Genomic DNA, 26,456 nt, shown 5'->3' on the forward strand with positions numbered 1-26,456 from the left:
ACCATCTGATGACTGGGGCACATTTGATTCTTTTAGTATTATTTAGTATTATTGAAGGGGAAACAGTTCTGCATCCAAAACATTTTTCTAAAAGCTACAAATATCAGTGCTATAAAACATTTTTATTACTGTTATTAATACGATTCAAATATTTCACAATTTATTTTCTGCAAAGTCAGTGTAGTCAATTAAAAATGAGGCTGTTACTTTAAAAGAATCCTTAAAACAGATTATATTTTGCTAGTACTGATTGCTTGGTTTTAAGTAGGAAAATCTTAGTGTACAGTGTACAATCAACTCTTGTCATATAGAGTCTTGCCCACATGACTTAGTTGTATACTTATCAGCACCCCAAAGTAATGAAGATTTCAGCAATGAGGTGGGAATTTATTATTTTACTTCCAGGTTTAAACTGCGTGAACTATTAAGTAATCCAATGCTTTCTAACAAAACAAAACAAAACAAAAAAACCTAAAGGGACATTTGAGGTGGAAATTGTGTCACAGAAGGCTACGTTGGCAGTTAGTATTCTCAATTTGACATTCTGCCTTACAAATAAGAGAAAATAAATTATAAGTTATTACAAAACAGGCTGTTAGATGCTTATTCAGATGATAGCTGAGTTGAGTCTACTATCTAAGTAATTTTTAGACGCAAGGCTTTCTAAATGTGAAAATAAAATATGTGTTGAAAACGTATTAACTCTGTTGTATGTTTATTAATGAAAAATCTGACACAATTATCCCAGTAATGGTCTCTTTTTGTTTCTTTAAATTAATTACTGAATGAATTATTGTACACAGTGGAAAGCATGTGAAAATTAATAAGGTCATTTAGGCTCTCTGGTATCCTGTTGGGCATTCCAAAATGAGTGTGAAGACACTAACATTTTTAATACTAAAATGGAGTAATTTGATCACATTTTGGTTCCAGATTTATGAAGTAATAACATAAGAAACACCGACATTCACAATTTTTTTGCTAAGAAACAAACAAAATAATCAGCAAAATAGGGCAGGTTTGCTTTGATACACATAACAATTAAATTTCCAGCTTTCTTCAAGGAATCCCTCTGGAGGCATCCTCTCCTCACATTTCAAATAAATAATCATTTTTTCATTTAGTTCCATAATCTAAATTTTATCTTCATTTTCTTATACTAGATTGCCAAATTGTCTGGATTACAGACCTGCAGACTTTTGAGCTGTCCTTGTAGATGAAGATAAATCCTTGTATCTGAATATCTATATCAGTCTCCATTTGGATAGCTCTTATTCTATGGAATCCATTAAAACGTCTATTTTGAAATTAAACAGAAATACATATGTGCATATGATCAAACCAGTAGACTGGGGGGTGGTTCTTTAAGAGACAGCTCAGTAGTCATTCTAACCATGGGTCATCTTATCTGTGTACTGTGCTGAGGTTGTGCGAGCTGGCACCAGGGACAGTGAAACAAAGCAGACACTCCCTGGAGTCAAGGCTGGTTCATCAGCTTGCCATGGGTTGCCCATCTCGGTGGGGATCCTGCCTGAGTGCTCCATTCTGGTCCAGTCAAGCCCTTCTGAGCTGTCATGGAACATCTTCAGAATAGAGCCAATGATCTTTTGCGTTGTTGGCATTTGAGATTTATCAGATGCAGAGAGAAGTCTTTCAAGAGCCTCCCTTATCCGACTGAAAGCAGAAACTTTGGAGACTACTAGATGGTCACAAATCCCAGCTGGAGGGCTGGGGGTGGGCAGTTTATGGCTGGGAAGAAGGTGGACAGTGGTGCTGAGAGCGACTTGCACAAATTTCATTCCATTAGCTTTCCTGACGTGTGAGGAGTCTTTTAAAAGTTTACCAAAAATGTTTATTAGCAAACAATGGCACAATAATTTAGAAGTTATTCATGGCAAAATAGACATTTTGTTGCATATTTCATGAATTTTTTGAAGAAGCCTCATATGCAAAAGTTTCAACTAGATAAATGAGTAAATTTATTAAAGGTGTATGTTTGAAAATGCCACATCTGCATTTGAAATTATTTTGTTCCTGTTGTCATTTATGAGAGGAAATAAGCATATATTTGAATTATTAGATATCATATTGCAGAAATTTTAAAGATGGTGTATATTTCATTTTTATTTATCATTTTGAACATGCTACTTAGAATTACCTTATCTAGCAAAATGTGTCTAAGTTGAAGATGGCATTTTTCACTATATAGTAATTTCTAAAATGAAATACACAGATTTCTTATAAAAATATTTTTCTCATAAAAATAAGAAAATAGTTATAATTTACAATGTACATTTGATCTTAGGATTTAGTAAAGTCATAACTCCAAACATATCAGCAAACCAGACCCTTCATTCAGTATTCTTTCCCATAGCTTAAATTATGATATTAATACATTTTTCCCTTGGTAGAGTGTATTGAATGTTAGCTCTTTTACACACACAACAGAGTGAGAAATGGAGAGAAAATAGGAAATCCAATGGTTCAATGGAAATTTAATTATTGAGAAGTTTTGCTGCATTATTTTTTCTTTTTTTTCAAAAGAATATATTAAATGAGCACAGAAAGCAAATGCTCTTCAGTCTGTGATGTAGAATGTAATTGATGAACTCCTGATCCAGCTGTGACTTGGAAATCTATAATGTCTCTTATTTTTGAAAAACCAGGAGTTAACTATCTCTCAGTTAATTAAACTCATGTTATTTCATTCTATTTTGCTCATTCTTTCATACTGCTATTTATCACATTTTTATAATAATTCAATTCTGCATTTATTTACTTAATTGAAAGGCCCAGTGCTGAACAGGGAGGAAAAGAGATATTCCATCCTGCTGTTGACTCCTCAAATATCTGCAATAGATGGAGGAAGGACCAGGCTGGAGTCAGGAGCCAGGGATTCCAATGAGGTCTCCAAAGCAGGTACCAGGAGCCCAGGGACCTGTGCCACCATCTGCTGCCTCACCAGTAGATTAGAAGAAAACAAGATCAGAAGCAGAAGCAGAAGTCAATCCCAGACACTTTGACATGTCACACAGGCATTCCAAATGCTGGAGCAGCCCGTGCTAGCACAATGCACACTCTCCTGTCCTTTTCTTTTATTCCTGTAAGCTGAATAAGGTTACTTATTGCTTTCTTAAAGTTAGAACTTCTGATTGTAAATGTGTATCGTTCACAATTTTTTTAAGATGGCTTCAAAACTATTTGTGCTAACTTTAGGATAAAGAAAAATCTGGGTGTTCTTTTGGTAGTTAAGAACTACACTAGACTCCACCACACTTCTTTTTCACTTTAAAGATTTCCTATTTTAGAGTCTGACTGACTAACGGAGAAGGAGAGATGAAGAATGCTCTTACATCTTTTTGTTTACTCCTCAAATAGCAGCACCTGCCAGCATTGGGCCAGGCTAAAGTTAGGAGATAAGAAATTCATCTGTGTCTCCCATGTTGGTAACAGGGGTGCAGACATTTGGGCCATCATTTCCTTGCTATCACAGGGCATTTGCATGTGGCTGAATCAAAAGTGGAGAAGCTAAGCCACAAACTGGTGACAATATGGAATGCCCATGTCAGAGCCCGGCTTTGCATACTGTGCCACAATACCAGCCCATTAATCTGTTTTTGAATCATCGTTCATTAAAGAATGGAAGTAAATTGCTGAAAGTCATGTTGTTACAGCTTTAAACTTTAACTTCAATGATTAATTCTGTTACCTCCTATTGCAAGGTTACTTCAAGAAGTTTCTAAAACATAATTTTAAAAATAGTCATTGAGTTTTGTGGAAAAAATTAAGATCTATGACCTTTTTTCACAATGCGTATAGACTTCTTGGTGAGCCTTTGCATTCTTTTTTATTTCTTATAAACAACTTTAAAAAATCCTCATCTTCAAAGTAAAAAACACAATGGCACAATTTGAAGCTTTTATTAAAATATAATATTTGTGGATTTTGGTGGATTGTAGATGTTTACTGAAATCCCAAGCTATTTGATTTCTCCTTCTCAAAGAACACATGATAAGTATGCATTGATTTCTGGACTAAAGAAAAAAACAAATCAAAATACAACACTGCTTTTAGAAACTGTTCTTCTCTGAACATATTTTGAAAATGTAGCAAAAGGTAAGATCAAGCCTATGCTATCTCATCCACTAGCAAGTGTCATGCTTCTACATCATGGTGGTTTTTATTTTGTTTGGTTTAAATGTTATTATGCATTTATTTTACTTTATTTGAATGTCGGATGAAAGCTAGATACAGAGACATCTTTTATCTGCTGAGTTACTTACTGCTTAAATTCATGTGTGAGGGCTGGCTGGTGAGCACAGCCACTCAAGCCACTGCCTGTAATGCTGGCATGTATACGAACAAAGGTTGCAGTACTGACTGCTCGGTCTTTCTAAACATGTCCTTGCTGATATGCTGTCAGCTTGGGACCCAGATGATGGCATCAATGTGGAGGATTGGGTTGTTAAGTTTCCAAGCCGGTTGTGAACTTCATTTTTTTTTCAAGGCACTTTGTGGCCCAAAACAAAACTAAACACAAAGTGCACTGTCTCTGGATATCATTAGTCGCACACTTACATCTTCCCTGATTATCAGCTTCCTCTGCCCACATGACACTTATTCCAAACAGGTGCTTCACTGTACAGGGTAATTTGTTGTTGTAGTAAAGGGTAAATTTTTGAAACACTGATTAGAAACTCAGAAAGGTTAATAAATATCAACCAACAAGGATTAATGCGGCATAATCAGTTAACAATTGAAGTTTTCATTGAAACACACACAAAAATGCACCTTCTCCCTCTGTGTGTATATACATATATATATATGTATGTATGTGTGTATAATCTATAATGCATATAATGTATATTGTATAACCATTTGTGACAGAAGACTTCAGTTCCTGCAGGAGCCAGTTTCAGACACAAGTAGTTGTGATTTATAACTTTGTTGTAAAGAAAGCCTGGGCATTTTGACCTTGGTTTAGACAGATACATGATACACATTGAAGACAATGGATTTCAGGGTCAGCCTAGGCCTGTCAAATTCAGGGACATTTCGATGAAAATGATCCCAAGCCATTCTTATTCCAGAAGTTAGTAAATGTATCCATTTGTAGTACATGAAGTAATTATCTCCACGGATACCAAGACCTAAAACTCGAAATTGTCAAATTTGTATGGAAAAGGATTTGTTGCAGGTATGATTAAGATAAAGAATTAAAATATTTATTTGAAAAATTAAGACATGCATAAATTGTTCCTATGTAACGGGCGCTCCGTGATCATTTGCTATAAGCGTGCATCATTGTAGACTTCTCAAGCGTTAAGCATGTTTATAGCAAAATTATCCCAAAAAATCCACCTAAAAGGTTTTGAAAATATTATGGAAATATACAATACATTAATACCATCTTTACCATACAATAGAATCTCAGAAATTGTGACTCCTTTCTGGTCATAATATTCCACCTGCCAATAGCCTTTCTCTTTCCCTCCCATCCCTCACTACAGTAGCCACATTAAATGATCTTCTTTGACAGAATGTTCTGATTTTGAAGACTCTAAGTGAGATCATACGATACTGTGGTTTGCTTTATGGAATCTATACCAGTTTGATATAGACTGCTGCAAATGACCAGACTTCTTGTATTCGTGGCTGAGTTGATTTATTTCTGTTTTGTTCCACTGATATATGGCAATGTTTTTAGCCAATACTCTGTTGCTGCAATTACCTCAATTTCATTTTGCATTTACTCAGTTTCTGTAATACTGCTTCTTTTTTCTCAAAATCAGTAGGGTGGTTTGGGGCATTTTGTGATTCCATTCTCTGTATGCTGAAACCTTCCTGAACTTAGTTCTTGTGGTTTGGGGGTCGTGTTTGAGGCTCGCTCTCTGTGGTATTATATCATCTGTAAAAGTGAACTTTTCTTCTCCCCTCTTCCTGCTTTCTTTTCTTTTTGTGGTTTTGTGTCTAGTTTCAGTATCAAGAAAACAGCGGCTTCAAAGAATAAATCTGAAAAAAGAAACCCATTCTCTCTCTTTTTTAAATCAATTTATCCAGGATTTTTGTGAATTTTCCATTAAAAGTTTGTTCAAATTCAACAGTGAAGCCATCTGGTCTTTGGCTTTTCATTGATGGAACATTTTTCATTACTAATTAAGTCTCATTACTCATCATTCATCTGTTTATGCATTCTATTTCCCGATGATTCAACCTCAGTAAGTTGTGTATTACCATTTTAGTTTTGATATCAGTTTGTTGCCATTTAGTTGTACTTAGTAATATCCAGCAATATTTTGAATTCCTTTGATGCAGGTGATAATGTCAACATTTTCATTGCTTATTTTGCATACCAAGAGTTTATCAACATTGTGCATCTACAAAGAACCAACGCTTCATTCAATCGGTTTTTCATATTTTTAAAAAATATGATATTTATTTTTGCTCTGAGTTTATTTTTTAATTTCCTTCTACCAACTTTGGACTTGACTTCTTACTGTTCTAGTAACTTGAGGTGCAGAGGCAAGTTTTTTAATTGATAATTTTGTGTGATTTCATGATGTTGATACTGATTACCATAAACTTTCTCTTAGAACTGCTTTATTGTAAAAGTTTTTGTAAATAGTGTTTCAATTTTACCTCAAGAAACATAATGTGCAAATCCTTTAAATACCTACTGTGATGAATTTAAAAGTTATCATTGCTATGTTACAATGTGATAAGCAATATTGAAAGAGTCAAATAGAACCTCAAAACTTCAAAAGTACATGCAACACTTTCCTGGGTCAATTGTATGTCAGATGGCAACACAAGATTGAACAAGTTCAAGAGAACAGAGTTCATTTTGAGCAACTTGACCACAAACAATAAAATGAGAAATCAACAGAAACACACAGTCCATGGAGAGACCACAGATGCATGTAGACGATGCAATCCACCACCTTTTGTGATGACTCAGGATGTTATGTGATGCTTGTGCAAATTGGCAGAGCAGTTTGCTATGCAGAATCCTTTCATAACACACACATCTGATCAACATGCTTTCCCAGGTCCCCCAGAAATGAATATTTACCTGGCTATCTGGGCATTTCCTGATCTATGCAAACTGGAATGGAATGGGAACTATCACAGTCTCTGACTCAGGAACCTTATCTTCTTTCAGTATCTCTTAAACTCCAGTGGATGAAATTGTTAGTTTAAGAATATGGTCAAATCTCAGATATATCATAGTTCTTGATAGGATCTGTTTGGATGGTGCTAGCTGACGGTATCTTTGCAGCGAGTGACTTTAATATCAGAAGCCTGGAGAAGCCGGGGATTATCTGGAAATCTGTATGTTATCTTCTAGACAAATCTCAGTCATGGCTGCTTCGGGCTTTCTCATAACACAGCGGCAACAGCCAAAAAATATTTACCTGACAGGTGTGTGAATGAGAACCAATGGGTCCATTGATTTTGATGCCTTTGCCAACCGAGTCACTCAGTGTCACATCACCCATGTGCTTAGTTGCAATTGAATCACAAGCATCATGGGCTATGGGAAGAAGAGTTCATGGGGCTAGAACTTTGATGGATGCCATCTTGGAAACATGCAATCTATCATAGAAAGACAAGGAAGTATAGAACCTAGAAATATTGTGTGTTTGATTTTACATGAATGAGTTACATAAATGCTCTTAACTTTAGTTTCATAAGTATTATACAATCGACATTAATAATTCAAAACTCAGTTAATAATAATATATTAAATTTTCACTTCATGTGTTCAGAAAAAGCTATTATTTCCCAAATGTATACGATTTTTTACTTTATTTACCCAAGTTATTTTAGGAAAAAAAACTATTTAATTTCTCTAGCTGCTTTTTAGAGATTCTATTCTCTAAAAGAAAAAAGAATGTAGAAGTTTGCACAAACAACATTTAAAATAAGGACTTAGGCTTCTAAAAGTGTTTCAGAAACTCTTCCAACCTTCCAGGGTCTGTAGAGACAAGGAGAACTAGTGTTTGAAGTATAGAGAACTAGGGCGATATGAACTTCAGGCAAAATAATGCCAAGAAATACAGTTGATGTCCTTGAAGTTCTAGCAGAGACTTGATCAGTGCCTGTATGTGAAGGAATTATTGTACTGGGAAAAGAGCCATCAAAAGGGTTACATGGAATCTTACTGAATGCTGTTTTCCAGTCAGAATAAAATGCACACAATTCAAAGTAAATTACTGGAGGCACCTTGCATCAGCAGGGAGAAATCACTGACGCTCTCACTCTATTTAACAAATCATAAAAGCAAGAACCAGGAGCATCACGCTGTTTCTATGCAACGATTAGTTTCCTTAAGAGAACTCATGACTTCTTCTTGTACAAAACAAAGATATCTAGTCAAAGAACCCATAAACAAAGCAAGAGATACAGAAAACCTAGCCCTGTCATAATCACATTGGTTACAATAAGTAATAGGTATGCAATCTTAACAGCATCCAGAGCAAAAGGAACATTTTCATACTGAGCAACAAAAGAGTGACTGCGAATTTCTTTATCAGAAAGCAACATAGCAAAACATGTAGAATAACGAAACACCCTCCATCTAGCAGTCTTCTTTGTTTAAAAAAAAAATCTTTAATTATATGAATGGCAGATTTACACAGAAAGAAGACAACTTATAGACCACACACTGAAAGAGAGAGAAGGAAAGAGAAAATAATTCATCCATCACTCCCCAAATGAGCATAACAGGCTTGGCCTGAATGAAGGAAGGAGCCAGGGCCTTCTGTTGGTTCTCTAACATGGGTGACTGGGATCCAAACCTTTTGGCCATCCTTTTCTTGCCTTCTCAGGTGCATTGAGCAAGGGGCTGGATCAGAAGTGGAGTAGCTGGGATCAGATCACGAAATTATGGGGATGCTGCCAGATGGTGGCTTAATCTTCTATGCCTCAGGTCACAGGCAGGAAGGCCCATATTCACACACAAGTCAAAGGCTGGAAGACATGCTTCAGGTCACGTTCACCATGACTGGCTGGCAGGTAGGTTGTGGATTGCATTTGATATCTTAAGATTGCTTATCCAGGAAGTCCCACCACAGCTTGTCCAAGGACAGAGAAGAGAGACTGGGGTGCAGCCCAGTGCTCTTACCTGCATGTCCAGTGGACAGGCCAGCTTGAAGTCTCAGTTAGCAGAGACCATTGCCATGGGGTCCCCCGGAGACACAGTGTACCGTGTGCCTATGACCTCCCACATAGGCCAAGCAGGCAGAAATCCAGGGGTGATCTCCCACACACACACTAGGAAATTCTAGATTGTATACTTAGGTAAGATGAAGAAAACCAAATGAACCAGATTGCAATGGAAGATTCCTTTGTCAGAGTTGTCTGCTAAATATGAAGAATAACTTGTACATTTGGCAAGGTGGCAGAAAGAGGAGTAACATGGCAAAATAAACTCTCTTGCTACATATAACACACACACACAATGCTAAAGTTAAAGCACAATACCACTTAAACTCACACCAAGAGAAATAATTAAGTACACATCTAATAAAATATTTAACATTATCTGTATCTATAGACTAAATGCAATTTCACTTAAATTCCCTCCAAGTTCTTTTCTAGACATAAACAAGTTCATTCTGGAATTTTTATGGGAAAACCTGGAGCCTAGAAGTGCTGAAACTAGCTTGGAAAATCATACTTAAAAAAATTATTTCTATATGAATAGCAAAATGTGTTACGTAGTAGTGATAATCCACACAGTAAGGTATTACTCAATTAAGAACATACAAATATGTAGAAGGGAGACAGTAACTATTGCTCTACTGACACTGCCTTGGAGCAAATGCATCATAACACAATGGAGAACAGATAGATTAGTAAATAAATAGTACTGAAGCCATCAGACATCTGTAGGACAAAAAAAAACTTGAAACTAATCCTCAGATTTGCACAACACATGAAAGCTGCTTAGGAACTGAGATTAAAATACATAACAAATTGTTTTTCTTCAAGCATGAGGTGTATATTGGAGCCTAGGTTTAAATCACTACTCACAAACGGCAAGACAATTTGTATTTTATCAGAATTAACACATTTTCTTTTTGAGGGGTCCTGTAGTGATTGTTCAACTGCTATCGAATTGAAGACTTTTAACTTGATTATACAAAGAACTGTAAAAGCACAAAACATGAAAACATAAAAAGATAGCAAACCAACAAGAAAAAAATGTAGAAAAGCAATGTAGAGGCATTTTACTACCAGGACATAAATAGATGAGTATCACAAAAATACAAACTAAGACCAGAATGAGTTATCACTGTCATGTCTCAAGCAAAATAATAATAATAAAAGCAGCAAATACTTGCTGTATTTTACATAGGGGGACAATACCTTAAGATAAGTTGTTGTATATATAAATGCATTCAATGTTAATATCCTATCAAAATGAAGAAATTAATGAGCTTACTAAAAAAATCCATAAATGAAGTCTAAAAAAAATGACACCAGCATCAATTTCAATATACTCTAGGAAAGGTTATATTTGTCAGCAAATAGTAGTATTTATTAAAAATTTAAAAAATGATATACTACTGTGTATGTCAGAAAAACTACAGTTAAGTATTTGATAATGCACATGCTTGTAAAAATTTGGAAAAACTAAAATTCTCATATTCTTTTGGAGAGAATGAAAATGTTACAATGAAACAGTTTGGCACTTTCTAAAAGTGCCAAACATATGCCAATCTCATGGCCCAACCATTCTATCCTTAGAGTTAAAAAAAGAAAAAGGAAAAAAAAACTACATTGTTGCAAAATGTGAACAAGAGTGTTCATACAATCTTTATCTGTAATATTTTCCTAAAGCATCTGCTATTCCTAGATCTGGGCTAAATCAGAAACAGAAGTCTGGAACTCAATCTGTATCTCTCAGCTACAGGGCGTCACCTGTGGTCTCCCAGAGACCACGAACTGGGACATGAATCCAGGACAGAACACTGGGACGTGGGCATGATGGTTGGTGACTTCAGCTCTTGCCCAAAACTTATTTTTTAATTGCACTTTCCTGGAATTTTTTGAAGTACCGTTGTACTCATATATGAATGTAGGTGTTGTTTGTATATCTTTTTTTTTTTTTTTTACATTTGTGAATTTCCATCTATGTGAAATGCCATAAGCTACAATGTCATAGTAACTGCTCTCAGATTAGTGGCTGACTGGAGAAAAGCAGAAAGCAGGAGGAGCTCAAGGTGGGTTATGGGGTAGGATGGTGAACTTTGGGGAGCGATGAATAGGTTCACAATTTTGTTACTGATGATGGATTCACAGATGTCCATACCAGACCATGAAAAACTCTATAGTTTAGTTGTGTGCAGTTATCTCATCCTGATTGTTCAACAATATCCGAAGAAAATCAAGGTTCCAAGTTTACTCCCACAGCCTTCAACAGTCAAAAAACAACAGAGAATGTTCATAGTCTTGATTTCTAAGCTTAGTCTCTTATCATTTATGTATCAATTTTTCCATTACAGTTATAGAATTGAGCAGATTCATAAGGCAAGGTGCTCTCTATACCAAAACTTTCAGAAAAAAAAACCAGTCTTGAAACCCAGCAACCTCAGATGTAAGCGAGGCCTTGCTGCTCACAGACTTCCATTTATCACTGTCCATTCACACGGAGTAGTGAAGGGGGAGTGATGGGGCATATGTTGACGGCAACAAATGCTTTCTTCTCAAAACTCATCCCGATGGTCCTGTGACATGTGCGAAAATGAAAAGGCCACTGTGGCGACAGTTTTCTTTTCTCAGGAAATACAGACAAGAACATGGGTAATTGTAGTGTAGTTGCACTGCAGTTCATTCTAGAGGTTAAAAATATGCAGAAGTTTCAAGTTTGCCATTATTTCCATAGTATTCAAGATTTCAATAAAAGCAATCAGGCAGGCTGCAAGCTTAAGAGATTTATTTGAGTAAGGAGTATCTGGCATGATATCGGTCCAGCCTCTAATGAGGAGACTTCAACAGATGGGGTCTAATTTATAAGAAGGACCTACACCCTGGATAATGAAACATAGCCTATTAAGGACTTACATAAACAAGGGCTATCATGTTAGGCCCAAACAAATCATTTTGACATTTTTTTTTAAATATAAGAAGCTTCTTCAAATATCATGAGGAATAAGTCATTTAGTGTTTCAGGTTCATACATCAATGCAGTTCCTGTCACTGTGAAAAATTGGACTTTTTGTTTACTTAAAAGTTGAAATGCCATGATTTGGTACTTGAAAAATGAGGCAGAGAAAAAAAATGAATGTCCTTCTGCTTGTGAAAAATGGGGATTTTATTAGAGCAAAGTGGGGAGGAGGACAGACGGCTCATCTGCCAGGGAACAGCAATGTTTGCACAGGAAGAAATGTAACAACGGCAGGGCCCAGGGGACGTGCGCAGCAAAATCACTTAGAGAGCTGATGACAACAGAAGCCAGCCATCCAGCCTGGGCCCAAGCTGACCCACCTCCTCCTCCCTCTGCACTCACAATGAATAAATGCATCCTGAAGTAAGACTCATATTTCATGGCAGCGTGAGACTCCCCAGTTGCACCACATCTGTTAATAATAAAAATTTCCCTTCTGGAATGAGAGTTTAATAGTTCTTGTTCATGCTTTAAATAGGAGATCACAGTAATAAATCAGTATTATGATTTTAGTAGGAAGTAGCATATGAAACAGAATATATTATTTCTGGCATTTAATTTGGTCAAAATTAACTTAAAATAATCACCCAAAGGGACAGATTTGTAAGGTAATAATTATAAAGACTGTAATCCAAAGAAATGTTGTTCTTTGTACATTCTGAAAGTATAATTGATGTTAATATACATATTATCCTATTGTCATAAAGAGAAAATATTAAATTTCTTACTCAACTTCAGAAACAAAGTGTCTGTTTCAAATTCAATTTATGAGTTCGGTAAACTTTGTCATTGTTTTGCAGTATGTTTTCTTGTTTTCCCTTAATGAATATTACTTGTGACCTTGGGAATAATTATTCAATAAACTGTTTTTAAGATAAACACATGCATAGTTTTAGATGGTTCAACTTGATTTTTGGATTTATGTGTCAAACTGTTATTTCCAACTACACTCTGCCAACTATGCACACACATGCATGCATATTTTTATAACTGTCAGACAATTCACCTGATCTGATTACATACAGTTATAACTACATATGGAAAAAATATACAAAAAGCAAACTTGTGAAGTAGAACTATATTGGTCAAGTAATTCAAAAAACTGTTAAAGTATATTCTGTGTTTGATGTTTTTCTGCACCCAAACATGATCATGCGTGTTGTAAAATATAGATTCCAAGTAAGTACTGATTGAGACAATGAGAACAAATGAATGAAAGAATGGGGTAAGAGCATTGTCCAATATGGCGTTGATAGTCTGCATTGGCCAGTCTCAGGTCATGTAACAACACTGACTCTTTGAGGTCACCATACTAGCTCCCTCCTTTTAAGGAAACGTGCATGACATATATTCCTAGTCCAGTTCATGCACGTATGCCCTCTGTCTAGCTTTAGGCTCCCAAGAAATGTTCTTTACCAGGCTGAGAAACAGTCATTGTATTTGCAAGCTTTTGGTTTGTTTTACCTTTTAATGTCAGTGGCTATTAAATATTATGAAATGTTTTCTCTTATTTTTATAGCTTTTTCTTACTAAATCACCTTAGCTAATGAATAATGAAGAACCGTTATATGCCCTGATAAATATTCTTTTACATAGTATATCTTTTTAAAATGTGTTTTATATTGTTGATTTATTTTACAAATGTTAATTTATGATTTCTTTCTAAGGAAAAATCTCTGTTGGAATACTATACATGTGGTTTTATGACACTGTGCAAAGAGTAGCCTTTAAAACAGCTAAAACCTGGGCCCGGCATGATGGCCCAGCAGCTAAAGTCCTCACCTTACATGCGCCGGGATCCCATATAGGTGCCGGTTCTAATCCCGGCAGCTCCACTTCCCATCCAGTTCCCTGCTTGTGGCCTGGGATAGCAGTTAAGGACATCCCCAAGCCTTGGGACCCTGCACCAGTGTGGGGGACCTGGAAGAAGTTCCTGGCTCCTGGCTTCGGATCGGCCATTGCGGTCACTTGGGGAGTGAATCATCAGATGGAAGCTCTTCCTCTCTGTCCGTCCTCCTCTCTGCATATCTGACTTTGTAATAAAAATTAAAAAAAAAAAAACAGCTAAAACCTAATGCTAAGTTAGTAATTTCTCATGAGTTAAGTTATATAAATTTCTTTGAAAAGGGAATCAATGAGGGTCATGGCTGTGGCTTCGCATATACAGCTACAACATGCAACACAGGCATCTTGTAGGGGCATGAGTTAGAGTTCCAGCTTTTACTTTTCTGATTCACTTTCTTACTAAAGCATCTGGGAAAGCAGCAGAGGAGGGCCCAAGTACTTGGTCCCTCTATGCAGGTGTGAGATCTGTAAGAAATCCAAGGTTCTTGGCTTCCACTTGGTTTAGTCCTGGTATCTGTGGGTGAACGGTTTCTTTGTTCTAGGAGAGTATTGTGCAAGAGCTCATGTCTTTCCATTATGAAGAGTGGAATGCTTTTGAAAGACGTTCATAGGCCAACAGTTGAGAACAACTCTGAAACATTTTTTTACTTGAGTATATGAAATTTGTAGTCTTGTATTATTAGGATCGAAGAGAAATCGGTATTCAATTATTTTACAAAGCATATTATGATGTCACTTATATGGGTGAATTGAATATACATTTGACTTGTCATCAGTGGCTTGAGAGTTTTCACCGATTACCAAGTCTTTACTGTTGCATATGTTGTGAAATTAAGAATCTCGACACTCTAGAAGCAATGCTTACTCTCAAATCTATATTCAAGTGTAGAAGACAAAATTCAAATGATCTGGTTTTAGTTCATTTTTCCTATACAAACAACACATTTAAACTTTTTAAAAAGCAAATGTCATTAGTTTGAAAACAGAATTCCAATAATTTAACAGAATTCACAGTGACAATTATGTCTGACAAGTGGGAGATTTGAAGTATAATCTTAAAAAGCAACATATCAAAGGATTCACTCTCGAAAACAAAATCCAATGAGTGCTATCCAGACAGTGCAGCTCGTGCCAGCAGCTGAGTTCTCAGTCCACCTGAGACTGATGTCCTGCTTCCCGGGGACCGGGGACTGCCATGAGGACAGCAACACCTCTTCTATTGGCCCCTTGGGGTTTTCCTCTAAGTCTGTCCTTTTATTATTATTATTATTATTGGAAAGTCAGATATATAGAGAGGAGGAAACAGCGGGGAAGATTTTCCCTCGACTATTTCACTCCCCGAGCGGCTGCAACGGCCAGAGTTGAGCCAATCTGAAGCCAGGAGCTCTTCCTAGTCGCCCAAACAGGTGCAGGGTGCCAAAGCTTTGGCCCATCCTCATCTGCTTTCTCAGGCTACAAGCTGGGAGCTGGATGGGATGCGGAGCCACAGGGAATAGAACCAGCCACAATATAGGATCCCTGCACATGCAACGCTAGGACTCCAACCACTAGGCTACCATGTCGGGCCCCTCCAGGTCTGTCTATCTGAGGGCTACAGACTTGGCCAGTTTCCACTCCTACTCTCTCTTCAGGCTCACACTGCGGACCACCAGAGGCCAATGAACTGAGCCTTGATGTCACCTTCCCAGTAAAGGAGCAACGTGGGCAGATTCTGGTCTGGGTAATTTAGTATGCAAGGCGTTGAAATGGCTTTGATAAATTTCACATTAGAAAACTTCCTGACAAGTCCACGGAAGTGTTGGTTTATCAGGGCACAGGGGAGACTCCCTTGCTCTTACAGGTGCAAGATTATCCAGAAACCCACACAAATTTTGGTAAATTCTTGAACATAATCTTTTCCTGAAATCTCCAAAACTTCTTTAAATTTATTGTTTTTGTGAGTTCCTCTCCGCTCAATTTTTGCCGCATAAACATTTCAATAGCATTTCCATCCTCCTTATCAAATCCATCTTCGTTTGTTCCAGTTCTTCCAACAGTATCTCCATATGTTTTCACCATTGACGGCTGGAGCATGCGCAGTTCCTCTTCTGCCGCCTCTTCTAGTTCTTTCAGACTTTCGTTTGGGGACAGGACATCCCAGAGGCTCCAGCCACTTCCGGCCAATTATCTTCCTGGAGGTTTGAATGGTGGAAAGGACAACTCAACTCATGGAACAGTTAAAGTTTACATTCTACATCTATATCCAATATCTGGGTTGGAGTCGCAGCTGGGATTCCTGATTCCAGCGCTCTGCTAACGCAGGTTCTGGGAGCAAGAATGAGGATTGAGGAGATTATGTTCCTGCCGTCTGGGAGTTCCTAACTCCACGTGTTGAGCACCATCTGCTCCAGGAATGTGGGGAGTGAACTAGATTTTTCTCAGTGGCTGTCTCCGTGTGATTGTCTGCCTCAAAGACAAACACACAAAGTAGTAATATTTTTAAATAGTATTTCTAAGACAGCACAAAATATTTTAAGAAAAACATTCATACTGGCACTAGTCTCTTACACAAGGGATTTCGTAATTATAGGCCTAAAACATGATGTAGGGAAATAAGCGATTTTTGTTTTAAAAGTTTGATAGGGCAGCAAAATAAAAACAGAAGTAGAATCCATGAAGAGTGATCGCCCACAGTAAGAAAATGAGACATTCAAGTAATTTTATGTATATTCCACTGAGGAATAAGTCCAATCTAGTGAGAAAAACATATGTTAGAGATGCTGTACTAATTTATGTGTACTTTCCCAGTAAAGCTTTACATTACAGAACATTAAGGTATATTGCATGACAGATAAGAAAACAATCCTCAGCAAATAAAGGGAGTTGACTCAGTAATTTCAACATAGATATTTATGGTGTAAATGCTTTCTGGGAGGTACTTTTAGATGGAAATATTGGGGTCTTGAGCAATTATCAAAGGTTCTATCCAGTGTTGCAGACATGTAATAAATATGAACGTAAATAGACCAGTCGATATTTCCAAGGTACAATGAATATCTAGCAAGACAATGGTGAAAATTAAGGGCAAGATGGGACAAGAGCTTACATTTGGTTGTTGCTAAAATGAAATCCTCAAACAGGAGAAAAGACAGGTCATTGTATGCAGCATCTGGATTAGAATTAGTGGACAGTAAGATCTGTAGGGGCTGGGGCCATTGGTGTAGTAGGTTAAACCTCCATTTGAGGCACCACCGTCCCATATAGGCACAGGTTTGCGTCCCAGCTGTTCTACTTCTCTGTAAGATCTCTGTACCCTTTGCTGTGTACTTCTGCCTTTCATATAAAATAAATCAATGAAAAAAAACGTAAAAATGAAATATGCCTATATCTAAGTATTCTAAATGATACAAATGTAACTTCCAAACTGTTCACTGATTTGCGCTTCCGCCAGCAAGTGCAGGGGATCTAATTATGTTGGCATCCATTATTGTCAGCTCTTTACTTACGCAAACGCATAAGCATAAATATGTATTCTTTTGACTTCATCATTTCCATTATTGCTAATGAGAATGAAATTTTGTATCCAAATCTTTCCCCATTTATCATGTGGACAGTATGAGACTTTTAAACATTCATCCAGCAAATGTATTTGTTCACATGAGTGGCTTTATCAGGTATCTCAAAACTGTAAACGTATTTTCCTAGAATTCAATTTCTTTTTTTCCATTTTTCATGATGTCTCTTAATTAACAGAATTTCTGATTTTGCAGCAAATATTCCCTTTGTGCTTTATGAAAAATTTAAAACTTTTCCTCTCTTGTGATTATATAACCAAACAGGATCAATTCCAACCTCAAATCTGGTTCAGATGATATGTGGACACCACATACAAACCTGAGGCTATGCAATCCACATAATGCTTTGTGGGAAGGCCCGGGAAGGACTCCCAAGCTATTCCAGCAAGGACTGGAGGGCTCAGCAAAGGAAACTTTCTTGGAATTTTGTTGGTGGTTGCGGCAGCGGAGTGTCACAGAGTGGACAGTAGTGAGTAGAAGGGGGGGTGATGTCTGAAAGCAACCAGGACATAAAAGGCACATTCTTTGCTTTATCTTTTTTCTTCCATGTCAGAAAGGTATTTTCCGATAAAATTATTTCACACGTTCCCTATAGGTAATTTAACACTCAACTGCATGATATTACTTTCATATATTTGTGAAGAAGTAATCTACATTTTTAAATTGCCTGAAGAGCCAATTGTCCAAACACCATTTGAAAAACATCCTCTCTCCTTCTGATGTTAATTTTTTTTTAAAGATTTTATTATTATTGGAAAGCCGGATATACAAAAAGGAGGAGAGACAGAGAGGAAGATCTTCCATCTGATGTTTCACTCCCCAAGTGAGCCGCAACGGGCCCATACGCGCCAATCCGATGCCAGGACCAGGAACCTCTTCCAGGTCTCCCACGCGGGTGCAGGATCCCAAAGCTTTGGGCCATCCTTGACTGCTTTCCCAGGCCACAAGCAGGGAGCTGGATGGGAAGTGGAACTGCCGGGATTAGAACCAGCGCCCATATGGGATTCCGGGGCTTTCAAGGCGAGGACTTTAGCCACTAGGCCACGCCGCAGGGGCCCCCTGATGTTAATTTTTTATAGTGACTGTCCATGTAAAATCAAATATTTCATAGATTTTGTATATGCATTGTTATTGTTACCTTCTTGTTGTTGTTTTGCTTTGTCTGTTTATCTTAAACTGGAATTGGCAGATTCTCCCAGGAATCGACATCTGGAGATGACGTATTTGTCTTTATATAAATATATATTTCATTCTTGGACTTTTGTGTCTCTGCTTGTCTCGATAACTGAGTCCATGAAGCATGACATTCAGCTTCCGTAGAGCTTCTGTGATTGCTCTAAGCGGGGGTATTGATCTTCCCCAACAGACTCCCCTGTTCTTCTTTCCCCTGTTTTGACGGTAGGCATGTTCAACGTACTTACAAATGCAATTTATGCCACCTGATTCAGACATAAGTCGAGCTCACAGATGTGATCTGTCTGTCATCACATTCTGCCAACTCCTGTCCCTGCTGCTTTTATCCTCACATTTTTGTATATTTGGCTTTTTATTTTCTTCTGTGAATTGAGGCACTTAGAATTTTTCTGTGGACCTTAAAGATTGTCAACAACACAATAAAATAGATTATAAAAAAAAAAAAAAAAAAAAAAAAAAAAGAGCTAAGGACTTCACTACTTCCATCCTCTGGATCACTAGCAAACTCCTACACTGTAAGCAACATAAATACATCTTTGGATTGAAAAATGGTTTTAGACAAAATGGTTTGTTGAATTTAGACTGCAAACCTGCTTGAAGTCCAAGTTTTAAATCATGTTTTCTCAGGGGAGATTTTTTTTTTCTCTATTCATTCCTGATGTCAAGACAATAAATTTTGTTTTGATTTCTTTCTGGGAGAGCCAATTTGGTTCCATTTTGCTCTTATATTTTAGCACGTTCTGCTTTGTGCAAGTATGGCTTGTGGGAAGAAACTGACTGAGGAGACCTTCAGCTGTTATTCTTGCCCTTACCATCTCAGAAGGCTCAAAGGAGAAGATTCTTCTGGTGACCAAAGTGTCTGATAGACCCAACCAGAAGATTTTTATACACAGCCTGACCAATATGCCTCAAAGATCTCAGGCTCATCAGAACACAATGGTTCAGCAGTCTCAGAAAGGGTCACTAGAAAGGCAAAAAGCAAGTCCTGGAACTCAGACACGGACACTAGTAATTAATTCTAAACTAAGGAAAAGCTGAGTGTGCAGTTTAGCTTTGTAGCATGCATCATATTCCGTTAGCTGTGACAAATCTACTGAAATGTTAGAAAATGTTAACAATACAAGAATCTGTGGGATTCAGTTTATGATTTTTTTTAGACTTATGGAGAGAGATGGAGGCAGGCAGGAAGAGAGGGAAAGAGAGAGATTCAAGTTTATTCGGACTCTCTAAACATTCAAAGACCTAAGCTAGCTTGAACCTCTCTGTCTCACCCTCCCTCAGCTTTTAAACTGTTCCTTTTTTTTATTTTTTATTTTCTTACTTTCCTGCTCAATGAATGATGTATTTATGTTTTTTATTGGTAGTTGACACTAGGGTTAGTCCTGGAATATATGTAATAACTCAGCATACCAGAAGTAAAAAGTGACATTTTGCCATTTGCTTCATGAGAAAGAACTATTGGTTGGATTCTAGGTGGAATACCTACATAGTAACTGAAAACTCCGTTTCTGAATTCTTGTCTTGAATTTGACATTGACAAGGTGGAAAATTTGTCAACAATAGAAAGAGTAAACAAGTAATCTATCAAACCAGATGTTTTAGATGGATAATGAATTATCTCAGGTTATCAGAAAAAAATGCAGTTTAATATCAGCATGAAATTACATTACTTTAACTTTGAATGTGTTTGCATTATGGATAAAATGGATTATAGTTTATAGTTTTTGTCATTAGCCAAAGAAATTTGTTTGGGGGACATCCAGCTGCAGGCTAGTATCTCCTGTGGAATCTTCCATGCTTAAGCACTGGCATTCACAGGTATTGCTTAGCAGACCTTGGGAGGGGAGCCTGCCCTCCCCGCGCAGACTCAGAGCAGAACTGGAGGAGGAGGGGTAAGGACAAATACGAGCAGCCCAGCCTAACCCTGGTGTGGATCTGTTTCTGCTGAGCTCCTCTCCCGGAGACATCTCCTGTTGGGACTTAGGCACTGAGTGGAGACCTCTGAATGGGCAGTGGCATTGTCTTCCCTGCCTGTCTTTTGGTGCTGCCTCATTCTGATTTATGGGAATATATAGAAGTCAGGTGGCTTTTCCTTGTGCTTCTTGCCTGCATTGTTATAGTAACAGTAAAAGCTTTCCGTTTCTGTATGACTGATTATGTTGAATGAATACCTGTACAGCAAGCAAGTGTATTTAAGCAATTTTTCTTAAACATACCTTCATAAGCCCTTTTAAGAATTCGTTTTAAACTGGGGGCAGCACAGTGGTATACCATGCTAATCGACTGCCTGTGGCACTGGCATCCTGCCTGGGTGCTGATTCGAATCCAACTATTCCAGTTGTAATCCAGCTGTCTGCTTATAGTCTGTGAAGTCAGGGAAGGCTAGCCAAAGGCATTGGGCCCCAGCACCCATGTGGAGACCTGGCGACATCCCTGCCTTCCAGCTTTGGACCGTCCAAAAGCTGGCCAGAGTAGCCATTTCGGAGAGTGAGGGCGAATGAGCAAGTGGAGGATCTTTCTTTCTCTTTTTTCTCTCTTTCTGAATGTCTCTCTCTCTTTCTCTCTGAGTAATTGTGATTTCAAGAAAAATAATACATCTTAAACTTATTTCATCTGTTTCAAAAGGAAAGAAAGACAGGGAAAGAAAGAGAGAGAAGAGAGAGAAGATAGAGAGAGATCACCCTTTTTTGCTTGTTTGCTTGCAGCCTTTGTTTTTAAAGTTTACGTATTTATTTGTTTGAAGGACATAGTTGAGAAACACACACACACACAGAGAGAGAGAGAGAATGAATCCCGCGTCCTTGGATTTACTCCTTGAATGGCCACGATGGTTGAAACCGTTCTCTGGGTCTGCCACGTGGGTGACAGAGGTCATGGGCCACCTTTTACTGTTTTCCCAAGTGCATTAGCAAGGATCTGGAATGGAAGTGGAGCAGGTGATAAATAAACAAAGAGAAGGTGATATACACGGAGAAAGAACTTCCTTCTGCTGGTTCACTCCCCAAGTGGCCACAAAGGCCGGAGCTGAGCTGATCCAAAGCCAGGAGCCAGGAGCTTCTTTTGAGTCTCCCACGTGGGTGCAGGGTCCCAAGGTTTTGGGCCATCTCCTACTTCTTTCTCAGGCTACAAGCAGGGAGCTGGATGGAAAGTGAGCAGCCAAAAGATGAACCGTGCCAACAGGGGCATGCAAGGCAAGGATTTAACCACCAGGTTATCATGCCGAGCCCCATTCATTGCTGTTAACACAATCATACTTTAATATTTGTTTCATTATATTTACATTCAATCAATAATTTCATCTGAATTGTGCTGGAGACTAAGTGCTACCAAGAGCATTATTAAATGTTTTCTTTAAATAAATTATTGATTGTTGTAAATTTAGTATATTCTGTTCAGAAACAATAATACTGCAAAATGTAGCAGAAATAATGTGGACATGGGCATGAATAAAATAGTCTTTACAATTTAAATAAGATATAAATGTCAATTCTTAAAAGTTGTAATGTATTGGTGAAATATTTTTGAAAATGCTAACTTAACCCTCTTAACAATCACTGGGAAAAAGAAAGATTTATTTTAAATATTTTCCTGATGTTGACAGAGTGATTAGAATATCACATAGGGTGTTTATAAAGTCATTTATTAAACTGCATCATTTACTAGTCAAATACCATATCCTTCAGCACTCAAGTAAAGCTATTAATTAAGCATACTCCTTAGCAACACATGGAGGGCACTAGTTTATTATAAGACTATATTAATATAAATCTAAGCACATATTCAAAAAAGGCATTGCGTTTTGAAAATACATTCAGAAATCCACATTTCTAGCATAGGACTAAATGGCATTAACTCTAATACTAATTTGTTATGATTCATTTCCCAACTAATGAGAAATATGATTGTGGTGGTACTGGCAATGAACAACAAATGCCTCCTGGTTACATATTACGTAGGAGAAATAAGAGAACAAGTAGAAAATTCTCAAGTATAGTCCAGCTGTTTTCATATACACTGAAGAACAATTAAGTCATTGAAATGGTGAACATCTTTGCTTTGTGTGTCCTGTTATGAGACATAAAATATGCCAAATATGATGGAAAATGTTTGCATGGATTGGCAACATTACTGGTAACCTTCCATTTTCTTTCATGCTTATTTGCTGTGTGGTTGCAAAGTTTTCTTTAGAATTATGCTGTTGCATTCTTTTGTCCCAGCAAGTAGCATTACCCTAAGGCTTATGTCGTTGCTTTCCTTGTTAACTTATTTTGTATTGCAAATCTGGTGTTAGCTGTGAATCCAGGTACATTTTCCCCCCTTAAGCACTATAAGCTTTTTAAAATGAGTTATAATTCAAGCTGTTTAATGTATTTCGAATGCCTGCAGTTTTAGACTTTGAACAGATCCAGCAACACATTTCATTTGCTTACACTCACTTCACAAAAACAAATAAGCCTGTGGCCTTTAAACAGCAGTCTCAAACTCAGACAATTTGTCATCAGAACTTGTATTATTAGTGTCAGGGAAACAGGACTTTTTTAATGCATTTTTTCTCTATTGTAAGGAATTACCAAGATCAACTGTCCCCTTTACCTAATATTTAATTGGCTACCGGGTCAGATCAAATCAACAGTGTGATTCATTTGGCCTGTCCCAGTGGTTCTCATCTACTCCTTTAGCATGGTGCAAACTAAGTGTATCATTTGCTAACATAGCAGCATAAATCTATTTTATCGTTTTAACAGAGGCAGTCTGAAATCTTCAGTTTAGATTTTGACTTCAGTTGGCATGAGAAGCAGAGTTACAGAGCAGGAAGGCTCAGTCAAGCAAGAGCTTCTATATGCTGGTTCGCTTCACAACTGGGCATGAGGCCAGGAGTGGCCCTAGCTTCAACAGAAAGCTCCACCTGCATATATTGAATGGGCAGCCAGGGTCCAAGTACTTGGGCCATCCTCCACTGCTTTTCCAGGCAGCAAGTTGAACTAGAAGTGGTGCCTGGATTTAGTTTGCACATCATTATGACGCAAAGTTTTTTAAGGATGCATTAATGAGTTGAATTTTAAACAATTTTAAACCCATGGAAGAAGTGGAAGATCCTGGCTTAAATAAAACAGAGTAAGTATTATCTTAAATATAGGAAAAGTTGTGATGTTAAGTTTACATTACTCTTGGAGATAATGTAAACTTATTTTTGCCATGTTTGTGTATATACACAGGTTATTAAAATACATAGGAATGTAGTTATCTTCCACTAAATATTCCTCAGAAAGCTGAGTATACTGATTTCAATTAGCATGGAGACAGTCACATGTTGGTGCTCTTGCAGAAAACTGAGACAAATTGCCACATCCTTGCCCTTCCAATATATGCCCATTTGGAGAATTTTAAATTTCCCACAGTCTGCATGATATTGATATTTAGCATTATTTTTCTGATTTTCAAGGGCTCTTTGGATCAAAGAGCTCACCAAAAAAAAAAAAAAGTATTTTTGCTTTACTGTTTTATTGGAAAATTTGTTTCTGGAGATTTGAAATTATTTTGCAAAACTCCATCTGAACAACAAATATTACTGTGAGGGAAAAATAGTAAGGTCTCAATACATGACAGGCTAGAAAAATTGGTAGATAGGATTTAAAACACAAGAATATTGTTATGTAATTTCTTGACTTCCATCTGATCTATCTATCTATCTATCTATCCACACACTCACTTATAATAATGTGTGTATAATTGTGTGTGAATTTATGTGTGGGAGAGATTACTACCTGGTGTTTCAACCCCTAAGTGACTAAAACTGCTGGCACTTGAATAGAGTGAAGTTCAAGGCTGGCAATTCAATGCAGGACTCGCCTATGGACGGCAGAGACCCAAGCTCTCACGTTATCATCACTGCCTCGCAACATGGGTCAGAGCATAAGACCAGAATTCCGAATCTGGGGCTGAGAGTTGCACCCAGGCCCTCTTACATGTGACACAGGTGCCTTGTTGTCATGCCACGAGCATCCCCCACGCATTTCATATCCCAACTTACAGCAGCGGCTGGGGCTGGGTCGGGCTGAAGCAGGGATTTGGAACTCAATCCATCAAATGCAGCTTTTGGGACCATGTCACGTCCTGGATCCTCATCTCTCACCTTTCAAGGTTGCTAACAACAGGAAGCACGAGTCAGATGAGGAGTGGGGACAGAAACCAGGAACCTCCAATATTATATTGTTGTTGAAAATGTCGGACTTTGCTTGAAGCAAGCCTGTGTTTCTACATATCGCAGAGTTTGAGGGACATTTACTTTGGTGTCACTTTAATGCTGAGTGTTCAGTTATGCGCTTCCATATCAAGTAGATAAACATTTTCAAATAACTGGTGCTTGAAGGTTCTGGCAGAGAAAAAAAAACATTATTTGGAAATAAAATGTTTTAAATGACAATGTAGAAATGATTCTGAAGGAACTTCTTGAGATGACATTAGTAAATACTTAATCTTACAACAATTATATTTAATTTTAATAATTATTAAATGGGCAAAGAAACTCTTTAAAAACATGTCAACCATAGTAAATTTTGTGATAAATCATTTCTGCATAAAAATGCAGCGTATGTTTGGCTGTGCAAAATGGCAACTGCTCAAAATAAAAACTGCCAAATGTTTTAGGGTTATTTCCTTTAATCAATGCAGAAATTGGTATTTGATGTTTATTTATGCCTTGAAACCTGCAGAAATAAGTGCAAACTCATTTCATTTCAAAGAAATGTTCTCCTGTCTCTGTGGGATTCTGGAATTTGAATGCAGACCTCTGAGGGTAAACACTGTGTTTCCTATTACAGTGCTTTAGCATGTCATGTGTGCACATATTAAAAAAAATCACTGCACAGCCTGCTCTGTGTTGTCAAATATGAAAAAGTAAATTAATTTTGCCTTTGAATTATATGGAATTGAATTATACAAGAAAATCTTGGCAATGTTCCTACTTCTAATTAATGTTTTGTCAGATCATCAATCTTACTTTCTCCCTGTGTGTTAATACTCAATTTGTTTATTATTTACGTAAGGCACACATCTCTTTCCTAAGGAAGAATTCTTATCTACTTAGTTGAGATGTCTCTCAGCAGCATGACGAAGGTGCTGGTGACAAGTTCCTGCCATATTTAACAGCAAAATGAAGTGTCCAGTTCTCCACAATGACATGTAGAATGTTTTCTTTAATGAAATGGCTTAGAAGCTGACACACCCTGTGTAGGTAACTGCAATGAGCAACCCCAGACAGCCAGTTTCTTAAAAGAATAATAAACTTATTATGATACAAGTGTGTTTAAAAGTAGCTTTACATTTTCAAGATAAGCTTTATTTTTCTTCTAGAAATACCAATAAGAGATAGTTATTTCTCAATCTGGTCACAAAAATGGGAAAAAAAAAGTTTTGACTCTCTGGTCATTGGCTTTGCCCATTTCAGGAGCTTTATGCTGAGATATTAGAGGTGCGATTACCTCATGGATCAGTGACTACTAAGCTGATAGGCCATTGATTTTCTAAATCACGGGGTGAGGTAGAGCATAGCAGAAGTGATCCAATGTCTCAGGCCTGTTAGTCCTTTTCCCCGTGTCCCCATGCACTTCTGCGGGGAAGAATCAATCAGGCAGGAAAAATTTGGTATATCCAGTTTACAAAAAACAGAATGCAGAAACTTCATTTGG

At 37.4% G+C, this 26,456-nt stretch overlaps 1 pseudogene; it reads right to left on the bottom strand.

Annotated features, from left to right (window-relative positions):
- Positions 1 to 15,099: 15,099 nt before the first annotated feature.
- LOC131478156 (phosducin-like protein 3) overlaps positions 15,100 to 26,456 on the bottom strand; it is a 151,336-nt pseudogene continuing 139,979 nt past the window's right edge.

This window comes from Ochotona princeps, chromosome 28, assembly GCF_030435755.1.
Source record: "Ochotona princeps isolate mOchPri1 chromosome 28, mOchPri1.hap1, whole genome shotgun sequence".
NCBI lineage: Eukaryota > Metazoa > Chordata > Mammalia > Lagomorpha > Ochotonidae > Ochotona > Ochotona princeps.